Genomic DNA, 19,403 nt, shown 5'->3' with positions numbered 1-19,403 from the left:
AGTATGCTATATGTAAACGAGGCTTTATGCTGCGTACACACGACCGGTTTTGCCGCCGAAATAAACTCCAAAGGATTCTCCGACGGAACTCCGACTGAATTCCGCTCATGCGGTCTTGCCTACACACGCTCACACCAAAGTCCGACCGTCCAGAACGTGGTGAATTACAACACGTACGACGGGACTAGAAAAAGGAAGTGCAATAGCGATCGCGCCACCCTTTGGGCTCCTTCTGCTAATCTCGTGTTTACCTCGTGTTAGTAGAAGTTTGGTGAGAGATAATTTGCGCTTTTCAGCTTTCGTGCTTTTCCCCCTAGGCGTCCCACTGGATCGAAGATATAATGGACTGTACTTCAGGGAATGCTCAAAGAAGGGAGAAACTGACCATAGCGTAATACTGCATATCATTTATTTATAAAAGAATGTATTGCACTTACATAGATAAAAACTTATAGACCAAATTGCAGCCGGCAAACATAAAAGCCCGTCCTCCTCACAGACAGAGTGGTGACTAAATGATGGTAAATGATATGCAGTATTATGCTATGGTCAGTTTCTCCCTTCTTTGAGCATTCCCCGGAGTACAGTCCATTATATCTTCGATCCAGTGGGACACCTAGGGGGGTGTTACCATCAGACCTATGACTAGGGGCAGTCCCGTGTCAGTCCAGCAGCTGTCCTTGGAAGATAAAGGCCGTGGCTGGGTTACAGTCGATTGCTTCTTGCCTCCTGCCGTTCGGTAAGCAGGCAATTCGTAAGGTGGTCGGGCACTTTTTATTGGTGTGAAGTCACTGTGGTGGTTTGGTTACTTGATCAATTTATGGACTATTGATTTAGCATTTACAGACTGATTCACTGTTTTTTTTCACAATTTGTATTATATTTTTTATTATTTCTTATTATATTTACTTGTGTTTTGAGTGCAGCTCCTTTTTATCCATTTATCTATTTGTGTTATCCCACTATTGAGTTGCTGCTTTGATCTATATTCTCTTAGTCTAGCGCGGTTTTTATTTCTATGCAATGTCTAATTTTTAATAATAATTAAAAAAAGATCTGATAAAATCTTGAAATTTCTTGATTGCTTGTGTTTCTTTTTGGCTATCTCCTAGTGCACTTGTAGTGCCAAGTGGATTTTCCTTTAGTAAATAAGCCCCATTGTCACTGTAAACACAAAATTACTTACAAAACTGGTATTGAGCATGGAAAGAAGAAGCCACACATTGTTGATTATCAAAATTTTTATTCTGTGCACATTCACATGTGCGTTATAAAATTTGTAAGAAAAATAATTTTTTTTTCTCAATTTTTTTTTTTAGAAACAGGCATGTTTTAAAATATAACATACACAACTCTGGAACTTACAAAGTTCAACGTATAAAAACTGAAGTCAGTATCAGACATTATAGTGTCAAAAAGTCTTGATATTGCCTTCATAACATGGGCTGATGTCACCCCTGTAAAAGCCAAATTTTGAAGATACACACAAATTGGGAGTCCAACTGGGTATTTCCCTCCTGATCCCATGCCTAATGTCAACATGTGCTATCTCCCATCATGGGGGATCAATGGACATGTTTTGGGGGTGCAACCCCTTCCTCTCACCTGCTAGAGTTACGAGGAAGGGGTTGCAGCCACAAAAAGCATACATTGAGATCCCCTGATGGCAGATAGGACATGCTGACACACCGTGTGCATCTTCAAAATTTAAAAACGTACAAAAAAAATTGGTTTAGTCCAACAAATGGGACAATGGATGGTATTTGAAAGGAATTTATATTCTCTCCAACACATCTATCATGTTCTTCATTTGTTGTTCCATAACATTCAGTTTCTTCCTTATAATGTATATTTCACCATTTCACACCACAATGTCATGGATGAGCCTTTGGGCGCTGTCACTTGTGAAAGGTTCAGCTTGCTCTTCAACAACCAGCACATCACCTAAAAATTGGTTAAAAAACATGTATTATAAATATGCAGGCATACATAGATTACCTGAAGCTGGGGTGTCAGACACTCACCTGTTTGGATGACAATCTCGCCCACTTCCTCCACCTCTCCTTCCTCCAGATCCTCGGGGGGTCTTGGGCTGATTTGCCCTTCTTGGTGATGTGGGGGGTCCCTGGTGTCCTCTGAATGGTGTCCTTGAGTCTTTTCTCCCCTATGAGAATGAAACAAAAGGTATACTTAGCACACAGGTATTTGAGTCCAGAAATAGGAATATGAAACATTGCTAGCAAGTGGGGTAGAATTGTCTGTTTTGAGCAGAGTTCCAAGCTGCAGACATGATTTTTTTACCTTACCAAACTGGAATACTTACCTTTTTGTGACAATTTTCACACATGGAGACACCCCAAGTATCCACTGGAGCACCTGTGTAGGACACCTTAAAAAGTTTGTTCTTGTGTCCCACACTCGTTCCTCTGCAAGATATACACCATCTCCACCATCTCTTCAAAGGCCATATTGGAGGCCTTAAATCTCCTCTTCCGGGATCGTGTCATTTTGGGGCTCTGGGCTTTCCTCCTCCTCGTTACTGGAACAATTTCCACACACCTGCTCTTAATCCACCATGTTGCTCCTACTGCCTGCCGAAGAGAGAACAGGCGGGGAATCTTCGAGAAAGAACGTCAGGGGCGGACTTATGCGCAGTCTATATCAAGCTAATCGGCATGTATCGTACGTACGATTTGTGTGTGGAGGAAGGACGAACAAAAGTGGCGAGCGTCCTAAACGAAGGTAAAATTTTAACTTGGCCCATCACAGTGGCCTATACGGCTTCAAGATTGAGGCCTATATTGGGATATGATAATGAGAGTTTAGGTTGACATTAGTGTTTTTGTCTTTTGTATTATCTTACAGCAAAGATGAATCACTTTAAGGACCCAGAATTCATGTCCAGTTTCATAGACAGATACACGGAGATGAAGAATTTGTGGGAGATGAAACACAGGTTATATTATAATAAACAAGCTAGGAGGTCATCGCTGGAGAAACTTCTGGAATTTGTGAAGACTCGGGTCCCTTATGCAAACATGAAGTTTTTGGACAATAAAATTGGGATCTTAAGGAACATGTATAAAAAGGAGCATAATTAGATCCAGAAATCACTCAGATCAGGAGCAGCAGCAGCGCAAGTGTATGTACCCAGGCTGTGGTACTTCAACAAATTGCGGTTTCTGGACGACCAGACTGAAGCCAGGGAATCACTTTCTACCCTTCCCTGCAGCCTTCCCTCCACCCTTCCCTCAACCCCAGCAGAGGCTGACCAGGAACAACCTGGGCCTTCCATCCTGGAAGAAGTGGATGCGCCCAGCTGGAGCCAGGTATATTATTTGTAGACATATTTATTGTCCTAATATTAATGATGTTAACTAGATGTTATAATTGATAACTAATTAGGGATATTAATTAGCCACATATATGATCTCACCCATCCTCCTCCTCCTCCTGCCACAAGTCCACCACCAGAGCCACAGCCTCCAAGGAAGGCTGCAGGGAAGGCTGCAGGGAAGCGTGGAGGGAAGGTTGCAGCGAAGAGAAGAAAGTGATGGCCTGGATTCAGTCTGGTCTGACAGAAGATGCAGGCTGGTGTAGTACCACAGCCTGGGGACATAGATATCATCTGCTGCTGGTCCTGATCTCGGGGAGGCCTGGACCAGATTGGGCTCAAAATTATATGGACTCCTCAAGATAAAATTTTTTGTTTACACAGACTTGATTTGTGCCCTGGGGCAAAAGGCTTCGCAAATTCCAAAAGTTTCTCCAGCCTTGCCTTCCTCTTTATTTTGTTAACCAGAATAAATGGATATTTTATTTTGAGAAAACACTTGCCTATATGTGTTTTTTATTAAAATAGGACAGATTGTTTGTGAGTAGGCAGGTACATTTCAAAAAGACAATGTCAAATTAACAAGGGACACCAACCAACCTCCTTGAGGTTACAAAATACAAGATAATAATGTTATTGTAATTTGACACACCAAAAATGAATGGTTTGGGGGGTCTTTTACAAATTCTGAAAGCTGTAAATGAAAAAGGAAAACCTCCAGATTTTCTAAAAGGTTTACGTACATCCGATTTTCACTATTTCTAAAAAAGGCGCAATTTAAAATTTACAAATATTTGTTTTTTATTAACTCAATACAGGTTAAGCTTTTATATTTAGTAGGAATTTAGCAGGAATTTTATAAAATTTTCTGTTTGTATCTGCTAATAATGATTTTAGTGTATTTGTAGCGGAAATATTGCTTTGGTAAACATTTGGGCAAATATCGTGGGGCCTTAAAAATCAATAGCACCTTTTTTTTATTCTACTGGTCCTATGCTTTCAGAAAATATATGGTTTGCGGGGTCTTTCGCAAATTCCGAATACTGTAAGGGAAAAATGAAAACCTTCAGATTTTTGAGAAATTTGTATATTTACATTTTTGCGTAAGTTCGATTTTAACCATTTTGCAAAAGGTGCAATGTAAAAATTACAAATATTTGTTATGTTTTTTTAGAGTTATGTAACCTAATATAGGTAAAGCTTTAGTTGGAATTTAGCAGGAATATTGTAAAATTAGCTGTGTTTTTATCTGCTAATAATGGTTTTAGTATATTTTTTGCAAATATATTGGTTTGATAAACATTTGCGGTCTAAAAAAATCATTGAAAGCACTTACCTTGACTTGCTGATGCCCCGACTTGCTGATGCCCCGACTTAGTTGGGGTAGGCGGAACACTTTGGTGGGGGTGGGTCAGCCACACCTCTTGACCTTTGACCTCTGGGGGGACACACCTGCTGACCTTTGACCTTTAGGGATGGTCCCTATTCAAATCCCTGAGTCCTAGCCTTGTTCTTCCAGGGGAAACCCTAACCCTAAACCCTAACCCCAACCCAAACCCTAACCCTAACCCCTAACCCCTAACCCTAACCCCTAACCCTAACCAATGATTTCAAACATTGAATTTGACATGTCATGTGACTTGGGATCTCACAAGTCAGATCCCATGTCGCAGTAGTGTGAACTGAGCCTTAGATGTGTATATTCCACGTAGGGAGTTGGACACTTCATGATGTAGATGTTTAGATATGCAGTTTGCCCATCAGTTGGTTGATTACATTCTCAGATCTGCTTCTGGAACAGTAGCTAAGCAACTGACCAGCACAGCAAAATCTTTGCTATCCAGTGGCCAGCAGGGTGAAACATGCTCATCTAGAGGGTTATCATCACTTATGCTCGCTGGTCTCAGAGCTTCTAAATAGGTAACTTACACATGGAGATATTTAGAGAGCAGAATGAATTGTAGGCATAGGCATAACGAAAAGTGATGCAATGAGGGTCTTTTAGAATCACTGAATACAATACCCAAGCTTTACTGCTGGTGATGCTATCCAAGGCTGAAAATTGGTGCTTGTGGCTGGGATGTGCAGTCCCTCAGTACTTTTAAAGTTGATAGATCTAAGCCGGGAACTCGGTGGACTCAAATGTTGAAAATCTTTATTGGCTACAAAAGTACATCCAGTAAAACAATGCTGAAGCGTTTTGGCCTCTTTTGCCTTACTCATAACAAGCTGGGGATCTCAGGAATGATTTTAAGATATTTATGGGGGAATAAATGTTCATGACTGGGCCATGTGTTTTTTTCAGCTTTAGCCACCAGGTGCTGCATACCGGTAGGCGGTATGGAATGATCGTCTCAATTTGACAGGCTTGCGGGTGTGGGTGAGAAGCCCCGAAATGCACGCTGTCTGTTTCAGGGCTGTTCAGCCGCACTTGCAGAGCTGTCAAATTAGTATGTGAGGCTGTGTCTGCGTGGCCACTGTGTCCCCATAGACTGCATGCAGCACCTGGTGGCTCAAAGTGCATAAATACAGTGTCTTGAAAAAGTATTCACACACCTTGAAATTTTCCACATTTTGTCATGTTACAACCAAAAATGTAAATGTATTTTATTGGGATTCTATGTGGTAGACCAACACAAAGAGGCACATAATTGTGAAGTGGAAGGAAAATGATAATGGTTTTCAAAATTTTCACAAATAAATATCTGAAAAGTGTGGCGTGCATTTGTATTCAGCCCCCTCTGAGTCAATACTTTGTAGAACCACCTTTCGCTGAAATTACAGCTGCAAGTCTTTTTGGGGATGTCTCTACCAGCTTTGCACATCTAGAGAGTGACTTTTTTGCCCATTCGTCTTTGCAAAATAGCTGTAAGGTTTGGATGGAGAGTGTCTGTAAACAGCAATTTCCAGTCTTGCCACAGATTCTCATTCGGATTTAGGTTTGGACTTTGACTGGGCCATTCTAACATTTGAATATGCTTTGATCCAAACCATTCCATTGTAGCTCTTGCTGTATGTTTAGGGCCGTCCTGCTGGAAAGTGAACCTCCGCCTTCTTTTGCAGACTCTAACAGGTTTTCTTCTAAATTTGCCCTGTATTTGGCTCCATCCATCTTTCCATCAACTCTGACCAGCTTCCCTGTCCCTGCTGAAGAAAAGCATCCCCACAACATGATGCTGCCACCACCATGTTTCATGGTGGGTAAGGTGTATTCAGGGTGATGTGCAGTGTTAGTTTTCCGTGTTTTGCTTTTAAGCCAAAAAGTTCAAATTTGTTCTCATCTGACCAGAGCACCTTCTTCCACATCTTTGCTGTGTCCCCCACATGGCTTCTCGCAAACTGAAATCAGGACTTCTTATGACTTTCTTCTTGACACTCTCCCATAAAGGCCAGATTTGTGGCGTGCACAACTAATAGTTGTCCTGTGGACAGATTCTCCCACCTGAGCTGTGGATCTCTGCAATTCCTCAAGAGTTACCATGGGCCTCTTGGCTGCTTCTCTGATTAATGCTCTCCTTGCCTGGCCTGTCAGTTTAGGTAGACGGTCATGTCTTGGTAGGTTTGCAGTTGTGCCATACTCTTTCCATTTTCGGATGATGGATTGAACAGTGCTCCGTGAGATGTTCAAAGCTTAGGATATTTTTTTGTAACTTAACCCTGCTTTAAACTTCTTCACAACTTTATCCCTGACCTGTATGGTGTTTCTTGGCCTTCATGATGCTGTTTGTTCACAAGGGTTCACTTAACAAACCTCCGAGGGCTTCACAGAACAGCTGTATTTATACTGAGATTAAATTATACACGTGTGGACTCTATTTACTGCAATATTGTACAGGTATCCTGGATGATATAGCGCCCTTCAAACAGAAAACACCTCCACCGCGCCAATAAACCCTAAATTCACCCCAAAAATTGCTAATTGGTGCACCAAAAATAAACTCCAAATACTGAAAATGTGTTGAGCTGCCCCTTTAAAAATAATTACATGAACCAGATATTTAATCCTAAATGTCAGTGACTTACCCACTAACCCCAAAAAGACACATAGGATAAATATGAGGCGCTCTAAACAGCTTAAACATAAAAGTGCCAATAACACAACAGTGGTGTCACCCTCTCAAGGTGATCTTTACACCCTTGTGTAATCTGCTGTTGTAAACAACCGCAGACTACCCTCGTGTGATCAACTGTTGTAAACAACCTCTAAATCATATGACAAATGACAATAAAAATTATGTATATATATATATATATATATATATATGTGACACTCAAGTGAAAAAGTGTGTACAATCACTTCACTCCATGCTGTGAAATATCAACCTCACATCAGAGTCCATATACTCCAAATAAATCAGCCCCATAAGGAACTGTTTGTGACAAAATATAATTAGTGACGAAATCTAAATCAAGTGTCCCACAAAGAATGTGTTCTCAATCCTTGATGAACACAAAGGAGTGTCTCCGTGTGTCTACCACCTCACCACCGTGTTCAGTGAATCACACCCTCCAGAAATGCACTCACCGATTTATATTGCCAGCACTCTCATGCAAGGCAATAAATGCTTATTTTACCACAATCCAGGGCAAATAAATAATTCGATGTCCATGGTGATTGTTATTCAATGGATCCACATAAAAGAAAATAAAGTGCTCCAATAGTGTGAAACAGCAAACAAAATTTTATTAAAAACCACTGCAATCTTCTCATAATGCACTCACATTCTTAAAAGATAAAAACAGCAGAAACTGTGTGCAATTCACATCAATCTTCAAACTTTGTGGATAAAACCTAATAACCAGCGGTCACGGCGGACCCGAGGTGTGCTGCTGCTGGGTTACAATCTCACCCCTCCCTCGGTATTCCTCCGCTCCTCCGTGCACTCGAATTTCCTATCCTCCTGTGTGGCTGACAGCGCTATGCGTCACGTATCACAGCCACGCCCCCTTTTCTTTTTTGACATGTTTCGTCATAGGTAGACTTATTCATGGGATTGGCTGTGTGTACTGCCACTCATCCCTTATATTTGCTCCTAGGCTGACGCCCATTAGGCCGCGCATTGCGCATGCGCACACCTCGCGTCCCCGTTCTACTAATTCACCGCTGTTCATTGGAGCATAACATACTCGGGATTGGGCATAGAAATATAAAAATTATATATAAAATAAGAATAACTGATCCATACATATCTCCCTAATTAATATACTCCAGTGTATATAAGTGGTAGTTGATTGGATGTAGCGCCAGAAACTGCTATTTACACTGATCCCTAGTGATTATAACAATCATCCACAGAGATTAGCCCCTCCACACATAAGGTGATAGTCAAATAGCGCGCTTATATCCAGCAGCCACCAACCATACTACAAAATGCATCAGATTCATGGTGAGAACCTCGCTCATTTCATATTCACAATCCCTTTGGATATACATTATTAAAAATATATAAAAAATATATAAAAAAACAATAAGGCTATATGGATTCCTCAACAACTGCTTACTTTATCATATAAAATATTGATAATCATAATAATGATGCATACCTGAGCAGTTCATATACAAAAATAAAATAAAACTAATTATAAAATTCAAATTCAAATTATGGAGTCTAAAATTACTGGATACATGTCTTACCATACAAAAAAATGCAAAACCCACAGGTAAGCATTGAGCATTATTGCGCAGCATTACTCATCTCAAATGCAAACCTTCACTACAAAGTGTTTGGAAGGATTCTATCACACTACTGGTCCCCTCTCTCCCCTCCTCTTTGGAGCTAATTCTTCTCTCAGATCTATATCCAGTCCTCTGATAGATCTCTAGAGAGTAAGGAACAGTAAGAATATATATATAAACCCCCCCATACCTCCCCCTCACTCCCTTTCCGGTCGGGGAGCCCACTCAAATAACCTAAACTTCATCTCTATGTGTGAAAACATATGCATAATCTCAGCCAATATAAAAAAAAAAAAAATGTTTAAGCTGTTTAGAGCGCCTCATATTTATCCTATGTGTCTTTTTGGGGTTAGCGGGTAAGTCACTGACATTTAGGATTAAATATCCGGACTCTATTTACTAATTAGGTGACTTCTGAAGGCAATTAGTTCCACTCAATTTTAGTTAGGGGTATCTGAGTAAAGGGGGCTGAATACAAATGCATTCCACACTTTTCAGATATTTATTTGTAAAAAAAATTGAAAACCATTTATCATTTTCCTTCCACTTCACAATTATGTGCCACTATGTGTTGATCGATCACATAAAATCCCAATAAAATACATTTATGTTTTCGGTTGTAACATGACAAAATGTGGAAATTTTAAGGGGTGTGAATACTTTTTCAAAGCACTGTATATGGACCATTCAAGGACTATGGGGTTCAGCACCTAGGCCAATTTAAAGGACATCAATTAACCTACCAATATGTTTCTAATGCCGCGTACACGCGATCGGATGTTCCGTCAGAAAAAACTTGGATGGTTTTTCCGACGGAATTCCGCTCAAGCTTGCCTTGCATACAAACGGTCACACAAAAGTTCTCTGAACTTTCGATCGTCAAGAACGCGGTGACGTACAACACTACGACGAGCCGAGAAAATGAAGTTCAATGCTTCCGAGCATGTGTCAAATTGTTTCCGAGCATGCATGATTTTTTGCGTGTTCGAATTGCATGCAGACGAACGCATTTTCGGATAGGAACTTTTCCCGACCGAAAAATAAAGCACATGCTCTCAAACTTTTGCTGGCTGGAATTCCGCCAGCAAAAGACCGATGGAGCATACACACGGTCGCATTTTCCGACAAAAAGCTCTCATCTGAGTTTTGCTGGCGGCATTTCCGATCGTGTGTACGTGGCATTAGTCGTCGAAGAGAAATAAAGCAACTGGATAAAGCCCATGTGAATACAGTGAATACAGTAAAGGCATAGAAACTCCATACACATAGATCCCCCGGTGTAATTGCCACCCAGGACTCAGAGTTGTAAGGCCACAGTGCTAATAATGTGTACAGTTAATTATTTTATCTGTGCATTGAGCAGGACATGCTTTAGTGTCTGGATTTTTACTGAATGTTCTGCTCCAAAGAATAAGTAGACGAAAATCTAGAAAATTAGTAAGCATGCTAAATGTTCTAATTGTATATTCTCATACTAATTTAGATAATCATGGAACAAAAAAATTGGCATAGAGGTAGATGAGATATTTTGTAACTGTGGTTCAGTCCTAACCACAAAAAAAACACACAAGCCTCCTAATTGTAATTTACAGGATACATACAGTCACAGCTTAGGAACAAGAGAGATGAAAATATTACCATGACAAACACTAGATGGCAGCATGTGCTTAAACATAGTGGCACCCTCATTAATTAAAGCTTTTTGTCTTCCAGACTTCTGTAAATCCTAACAATAAACTTCTCTTATTTGCTTAATTTTGGTGTGTTATATTTACTATTGAAAGCTTGAGAATTATATCTGTTCGAATAGTTAAAGAAAAAAATCTTTCCCTATATCTCCTTGTAGAGATATGGGTAGTGTTTTATAGTCCAAATCAGGAGTGCACTCTAAGTTGACAATGCTGTATTTCCATAGGTACGGTACAGTACAGCGAGCGAGTGTGGCAGGATCCCCAGGTAAAAAAAGGGTAGTAAGGCTGAAAAAAGAAAACTAATCACATCTAAGAACTGGTAAACTGCAACATATTTTTTTTTAAATATAAATTATTTTAAATCAGAAAACATGTATTACCTGACTATAATGGTATACCTAGCCTTTCTGACATATCTCTTTTAGTCACCACAAAGTAAGCATAGCTAACATGTGAAACAAAGAAAACATTTGGTCTTATTTATTTTAAGTTTCAGACAAGAGAAATGTTTTGATAGCCCTCAGCATCCAGCGTTCCCTTCATTCTCTCAGAGAAACATGATAAAGAATGGGAAGCTATGATTGCAATGTTTGTATCTTGATCAAGACTTATTTTGATAATGTTTCTGCATAAAAAAAGCCAGATAAACAGACATAAAAGAGTAGCAATGACCCCGGGAGGCGCAGCTGGCAATTCTGGGTCCTCTTTCTATTTCCAGTGATGACCTACCCTATAACCAACCTGCCAGAACCAAAAGTACATGACACAGCAATAGGAGATAACTGTTTTTCTTTTTTTTTAACCACTCGCCTACTGAGCACTTTCACCCCCTTTCCACCCAGGCCAAGTTTCAGCTTTCAGAATGTTGCACTTTGAATGACAATTGCGCGGCCATGCAACACTGTATCCAAACTAAATATTTTATCATTATTTTGAGACAGATAGAGATTTCTTTTGGTGGAATTTAATCACCACTGGGTTTTTTATTTTTTGCTAAGCAAACGAAAAAAGACCTAAAATTTTGAAAAAAATGTTTTCTTAGTTTCTGCTATAAAATGTTGTAAAATGTAATTTGTCTCCTTCACTGATGTGTGCTGATGAGGCTGCACTGATGAGCACTGATATGCTGCACTGATGGGCACTGATAGGCTGCACTGATGGCACTGATATGCTGCACTGATTACATAGTTACATAGTTAGTAAGGTTGAATAAAGACACCAGTCCATCCAGTTCAACCTGAGTGAGTGTGAGTGCATGCCTACAATTGTCCCTATCCATATACATTGTGTCCCATTAAGATGCTCATCTATTATTATTATTTATTTAAGGTACCCATATAGCGCTGTCAATTTATGCAGAGCTCCACACATACATCGCACACGCACATCGGTCACATCGGTCCCTACCCTCAAGGAGCCCACAATCCAAGGTCCCCAACTCACATTCATACATACTAGGGACAATTTAGACAGAAACCAATTAACCTACCAGCATGTCTTTGGAGCACTGATAGGCTGCACTGATGGACACTGATAGGCGGCACTGATGAGGAGGCACCAAAGAGGCAGCACTGATAGGCGGCACTCATAGGTGGCACTGGCAAGCATCACTGAGGGGCATTGATTGGCAGCACTGGTGAGCACAGATTGGCAGCACTGTTTGGGCTGCACTGATCATCAGGACAGTGTTTAGTGATCCCACTCCCTTTAGAAATACACTCACCGATTTCCAATGTCCACACTTGCGTGCAAGCCTAAAGCGCTTTTATAATCACACAAAGAGGGTTAAATCGATAAAGTGATATCCAGTAGTGTATGCAGAAATCGTTCAACATGTAAAAAAGTAAAGGTGCTCCAATAGTGTAAAACAGTATAAACCAGTTTATTGTAAACACTACAAATCTTCAACCTTTTCACTCACATTTCACAAAATCCAAACCAGCAATGAAAGCCTCAAATCACAGCAAGCTAATCAAAATGGATCACACAGTGTAGGAATACGGTCACGGCGGACCCGAGGTAAGCAGGCGTTAAATCTCAGCTCTCACCCCCTCCTCAGTGCCTGGCCACAGTATCGAATCACCACTTCCTTGTTCGGTTTCAAGCGTCACACGTCACTGGTGAAGAACGTCGTACAGCCACGCCCCCTTAGCCTACAGCACCTGGTAATCCCAGGCAGTCTCCCATCCAGGTACTAACCAGGCCCGACCCTGCTTAACCTCCGAGATTAGAGGAGATCGGGTGCTTTGAAGGTGATGTGGCTGTAGGCTTTAGCCTACGGCACCTGGTATTCCCAGGTGGTCTCCCATCCAGGTACTAACCAGGCCCGACCCTGCTTAGCCTCCGAGATCAGACGAGATCGGGCGCTTTCGAGGTGATGTGGCCGTAGGCGTGGGCTGTACGACGTTCTTCAACAGTGATGTGTGACGCTTGAAGCCGAACGAGGAAGTAGTGATTCAATACTGTGGCCAGGCACCGAGGAAGGGGTGAGAGCTGAGATTTAACGCCTGCTTACCTTGGGTCCTCCGTGACCCTATTCCTACACTGTGTGATCCATTTTGATTAGCTTGCTGTGATTTGAGGCTTTCATTGCTGGTTTGGATTTTGTGAAATGTGAGTGAAAAGGTTGAAGATTTGTAGTGTTTACAATAAACTGGTTTATACTGTTTTACTCTATTGGAGCACCTTTACTTTTTTACGGAACGATTTCTGCATACACTATTGGATATCGATTTAACCCTCTTTGGGTGGTTATAAAAGCGCTTTAGCCTTGCATGCAAGTGTGGGCATTGGAAGTTGGTGCGTGTATTTCTAAAGGGAGTGGGATCACTAAACACTCTGGTGTGGTGGATGTAATAAGAAGATACAACTTTCAAGGACACTTTGAACATCAAAATATGGACTTTTTGTTGATTTATTCACATATGAATTTCACTTGTCACAGGGTGATTTAATTGTTTTCTCACAATATTCATACACATTTTTTTCAGTTTTATCTAATTTGAACAATAATGATTTTTTATTTGTAGTCATGTATTTTTTCTCCTGCAGCACTGAATGTTAGCCATACTGTCCCAATTAAAGTGCACTGCTCAGCTATCTTGGTGTACCCCCAATTTGATTTGCAGTGCCTCAAAGCAAATCAAATAATCAAATAGTTATTGGGTTCCCTCATGACTTCCTGGAAAATGGAAAACTCTGTTTGTTCTGGTTCTGGTATAGTTACATGGACAAATCCCACCCTCAGCTGCTAGGTTTTCCAGGACAAAGGCCTGCATTTAGAGACTTCACTTGCAGCAATGAAATCCAGCACTGTGCCTTCAAAACTGAATGGTTCACTAAGGGACCAATTTATTTCAGAGGCTTCCAATTCATCAAATAATATAAATGACATTGGGAAGGACATACTGGTGAGGTTTTAAAAAGGGCTGTGGGAGTTACATGTACCTTCCCAGAACTTTAGTACACAGAAAGTATGAAATAAAATACAGCAATTTATTTTTCCTAGGAATTCACTATTATCCCTATTAGGACCTATTAGGCCAGTAACACCAACAGAGTCCAAGAAGGTGCACACCAAAACAAAACAAATGTTTTACTTATTTGTGCAAATTGGTGGTTAAACCATACAGGCAGTCCCCGAGTTACATACATCCAACCTACATACAACTCGTACTTACAAATGGAGGGAGACAACAGGAAGTGGGAGAAAATCTACCCATAGGAAGGGAAATTCACTCCTGTAATGCAGCGTACACACGGTCGGACTTTTCGACCAGACTGGTCCGACGGACGCCGACGGACCAAATCCGGCGGACAATCCGATCATGTGTGGGCTTCACCGGACCTTCAGCGGACTTTTCCAGTCGTAAATCTGACAGACTTTAGATTTGGAACATGCTTCAAATCTTTACGTCGTAACTCCGCCGGACCCAGAAATCCGCTCGTCTGTATGCTAGTCTGACGGACAAAAAATTACGCTAGGGCAGCTATTGGCTACTGGCTATCAACTTCCTTATTTTAGTCCGGTGTACGTCATCACGTACGAATCCGTCGGACTTTTGTGTGATCGTTTGTAGGCAAGTTAGTTTGTTAGAAAGTCCGTCGGAAGTCCACCAAAAGTCCATCGAAGTCTGTCGGACAGGCCGTCGGACTTTTGTTGCTGAAAAGTCCGACCGTGTGTACACGGCATAATAGTTATTATGGGAAAAGCTCCACTGAAGTTTTATCACCAACCCTTGTTTCCCACAACAACCCAAAATTTTTAAAATCCAATTGTCACAGGGACAGAAAGTAGGTGAAATCTTCTGAACGGGGCACATACATCAAAATAAACATTACAGGGGTGTTAACCCTCCCCTATGATATCCAAAACTTAAAAATATATATTATTTTAAATGTACCTGTTCCAACTTACATACAAATTCAACGTAAGAACAAATCTACAGAACCTGCCTGTACAACACAGTATGAGATATATGTGTAAAAATTTTAACTTTATTGAAAAGATTAATCACAAGCGTTGAGAGATTTTTCTTAATATATGGGGGTTATCTGCCAGATTTGTCAGCATGCATGGTTTGATTTGTGCTGACATTAGCGCAGAAACTACAGCTAGTTTTGCTTTCTACTACATGTGCAGACATGGCATTATTAACTGGTGCAATGCGCTTCGGGGCTTATATCAGTCTTGCTTAAGCAGCAGGAAAATAAATGGGTGGGCACAGTAATTGAGGGGAATGAGAATGTTTTGGGATCATTTTACTTGCTGTAAATTAACAGTGACATACAAATATGTGAACAGTTGATGAATGTTTAAGTACAATTTACAAAATATAGGTTTAGCACAGAAACTTCAATTTAGGCATGACTATGGATTTTTAAAATTACAGAGTCAAATGCAAACAATTCATCTCGCTGCTTCAAACAAAAAAAGGTTTTGATTTATTATATTAGATTTTTGTTGGTAGTAAAGTAGATCTCTGTTCCCTGCTGTAGCACAAACAGGCTTAGAAAATAAAAATATAAAGCATCTGATCAGTTGCTGGAGTCAACACATACATATTGTAGTACCGTATTTTTCGCTCCATAAGATGCACCTGACTATAAAACACACCTAGGTTTTAGAGGAGGAAAACAAGAAAAAAAAATATTCTGAACCAAATGGTGTTCTAAAATATTTACTAGTGCCCATGAAATGCAGCCTGACCTGTGCCAATTAAATGCAGCCTTACTAGTCCCATGAAATGCAGCCTGACCAGTGCCAATTAAATGCAGCCTTACCAGTCCCATTAAATGCAGCCTGACCTGTGCCCATTAAAAATGCAGCCCAACCTGTGCCCAGTAAAATGCAGCCTGACCTGTGCCCATTAAAAATGCAGCCTGACCTATGCCCAGTGACTGGCGAGGACATCATCACATCCGCCTGTCACACAGATTGAAGACAGAGCAGCAGGAGCGGCCATACTCCATTCTTCTGCTGGGGCTGCTCTGTCTAATGTGAGTGACAGGCTTAGCCAGGAGATCACCAGGTTTGCAGGAGATGTGACATGGCGGCGTCGACAGGGGGGTGCCTTGGTCGGTATTCGCTCCATAAGACGCAGGACATTTTCCCCCATTTGTGGAAGGGAAAAAAGTGCGTCTTATGGAGCGAAAAATACGGTAAATAGTTTCTAGAGTTAATGCTGTCCAGCTTCAGTATATGCAATGTCATTTCTCAAAATAAAATATAACCCTACCATGTCATATGCCTTTAAGTTCTGCATAAATGGCTCTACACAAATAACTAACTGATATCTTACATTAAATTATCCATTCAAATTCAAAAGAAATTACTATGAAATCTTTTCATTTTAACTGCTCTTATCCCATGTGCTCAAAATAGAGTATTAAACCCTTTATTTTTTTATTAAACAAAATATATGTTTTTTTTTCTTCTCCCCAAGTTGCTTGCCCCTTTTCTATTTGCGGGTGTCTCCTTAGTCAGCTGCTAAAGAGTACCTGTGCATATGCGCATTACTGGTCGGTGTTGTATGCATTTGTAGACATGCACAATACCTGGCTAACAATGCACCTGCTTCCTTCTCCCTGCACTCTGACTGGTGGCAACAGGAGCCTGTCACTTTGCTGCCCTCAGTACTCCCCTCTACAACTGAAAAAATCAGGAAAGTGTCAAAGACTGTCCTAGACTTGGTGACAGTGACAACGGACCACATGTAAGTGTTTGGAGACGGGGAACATAGAAAGGTACTGGGACACCTAGCATTTAGTACCACTTTATTGTAACCTAATATATACCTGTACCTGAACCAACAAATGTTCTCAGTAAAGGCATTGTTTAATATGCCTGCACAATGTTTTGACCCAATGATTGATTTATCAAGCCGAAAAATGCACATATGTTTATATACAACTATACTGTATATATAGCTGCATATTTTCGTCAGTCGATGAACCAATTATTGTATTTGCAGTCAATGATTGGACATAAGCATTGAGAAATGTCAGTGGGATAAGAATAAAGGCCCAAAGGACAGAAGAAAAATTGTAAATAGCAGAAAGCCAAACAATACACACTACATATTGCAGGACTTTCTCCACAGATCAACAGTTAAGAAATTCTATATGTTCATGTCTAACAGGCAATAATCATTATATATTATAAGTTACTTGGGAATTTTATCCGGGAAAAGCATTTTTCTTTGCACTGTAGATCTACATGTTTGTCATGGGTTATACTAAAACATAGTAATATGAATCTATTTGTACTCCAGTGTATCTTTAAATTATTAGCATGCATTCAAACCTTTTTTTTTTTTTTTTTTTTTTGCTTGTAAAGGTAAAAAAAAGTTGAAGGTTTTTCAAAAAAACAAAACATATTTTGTAGAATGTTTCTCAACCCCCTCTCTGGAAAGCCCACTATTGATTTTAGGAAGTGTAATGAAACGCACATCACTGAACGCACTGCAGTAATTGTACTACCATGTGAAAAGCTTTGTTCCTGACAATAATCAACAATCCACTTTCCCCGTGGTCAAAAATACACAATGCATTTCAGTCCCTCATCTTGTGGTACACAAGATCTGGGGATATTATATTTCTTTATAGGGGAAGGGAGCCCATTAATCGCGATCTACACATCGATCACAGGCAGGTGATGGGTAGATCCAGTCCCTTCCTAGCCAGACTCCACACTGCTCCTCTCACATATGCAGAGTGGCAGGGAAGCTGGCAGCACTGCAAATGGGGGGGGCAGGAAATAAAGCAAAGAGGAACCTAGACAAGAAGTGCAGGGGGGGTGTGGGGCAGGTTGGGATGTCATTTACTGGAACCAATCCCTTGTATTTTCCACCTGCTGCAGTTGAAATCTGGCTCCCTCCTGGCAGCTTTCAGCTGTTGCAAGGGGAAAATACAGGGGATTGGTTCCAGTAAATGCCTCCCCCCCCGCCTCTCCTGTTCCTCTTTCTTCTGCTGCCCAAGCCCCCTGCGTGCTCCCCTGGTCCGCACTCCTCACAGCACTCCCAGCTGTCCTCTCCTTTCAGAGTGAAGAGCAGGGAAGGGGCCAGTATATATGTAAATTACCAGTCCCTTCCTTTTTTGAATGAACGCGGTGAGCAACTAATCACTTACTGTGTTCATTCATAACTGAAGTAACCGTGTTTACTATGCTTCAGTTTGTGAAAGAACAGGGAGACTGTTCAGAGCTCCCCCTGTTCATTTATTCTGTACAGCTGAGGCTGTGTCCTCAATCAATTTCTCTGTCTTAAAAGTGAGACATCAGGGGTCTGTATGACCCCTGATATTTCACCAAAGCCTCCAAACAGGGCTGGTAAAAAAATCATTTTAAAAAACTGTAAAGAATAAAAAGAAATTGTAAAAAAAGTAATAACAAATACAATAATACACTGTCTACTGCCCTACTGACTCTGCCCACACACCGTCCACTGCCCTACTGGCACTGTCCTTTGCCTGCCCTACTGACAATGTCTACACACACTGTCTACTTCTCTATTGACTGACAGTGTCCACTCTTAAGGTAGGCTAAGTTTATATTTTTAGAGTGACATTTGTTTTATTATATTTTTCTAAGTTTTTCTTATGTCATCCTTACTATTTAGTGAAGGTCATTTATTAATTTTTTATGTAGTTTCTGCTACTGTGCTGTATTGTTGCCTAGTTATTTCTGATCAAAGTTAGATGTAAGGAAGGGTTAAACAAACTGTATGCAGGTAAATATATAGGAGTAACATTTCATAATATTTTTCACATCTTATAGTAATCCTACAACGTCATGTAATATTATAACCAAGGGTTTTAATTGACAAATTGGTCCTTTTTCAGAAAGGCTGGTCCCCTTGGGTGCAGGCCTGTTTCCCCATAGAAGAGTGATGGCAGAAGAAAGACCAAGAGGTCCATCTAGTCTGCACCCTTTTTCTTTCTTTTTTTCTTTTTTTGTCTAGAAAGATTTAGTATAATTCTGTATTTGTCCCAAGCATGTTTGAATCCATGTACTGTTGATTGACTCACTACCTCAGCTGGAAGTCTGTTCCAAACATCAACTAGTCTTTTGGTAAAATTATACTTTCTAAGATTATTTTTGAACTTCCCCCTTCTAGTTTGAAATCCTGTCCCTGTGTTCTTTATCTTGACTTCATATTGAAAATCCTACCCCCCCTGAACCTTATTTACATCCTTGATGTAT

The 19,403-nt window shown here is 40.5% G+C and overlaps 1 non-coding gene and 1 pseudogene across 1 annotated transcript; both read right to left on the bottom strand.

Moving 5' to 3' along the window:
- Positions 1 to 12,852: 12,852 nt before the first annotated feature.
- LOC141125146 (5S ribosomal RNA) lies at positions 12,853 to 12,971 on the bottom strand (annotated as a pseudogene).
- A 3-nt stretch (positions 12,972 to 12,974) lies between these two features.
- LOC141124186 (5S ribosomal RNA) lies at positions 12,975 to 13,093 on the bottom strand. Its single transcript, XR_012240787.1, has one exon. It is a non-coding gene; the product is annotated as a 5S ribosomal RNA (ribosomal RNA).
- Positions 13,094 to 19,403: the final 6,310 nt, after the last annotated feature.

Source organism: Aquarana catesbeiana, linkage group LG01, assembly GCF_042186555.1.
Source record: "Aquarana catesbeiana isolate 2022-GZ linkage group LG01, ASM4218655v1, whole genome shotgun sequence".
Lineage (NCBI taxonomy): Eukaryota > Metazoa > Chordata > Amphibia > Anura > Ranidae > Aquarana > Aquarana catesbeiana.
Note: the sequence above shows the minus strand (reverse complement) of the source record. Positions and strands in the feature narration are given on the sequence as shown.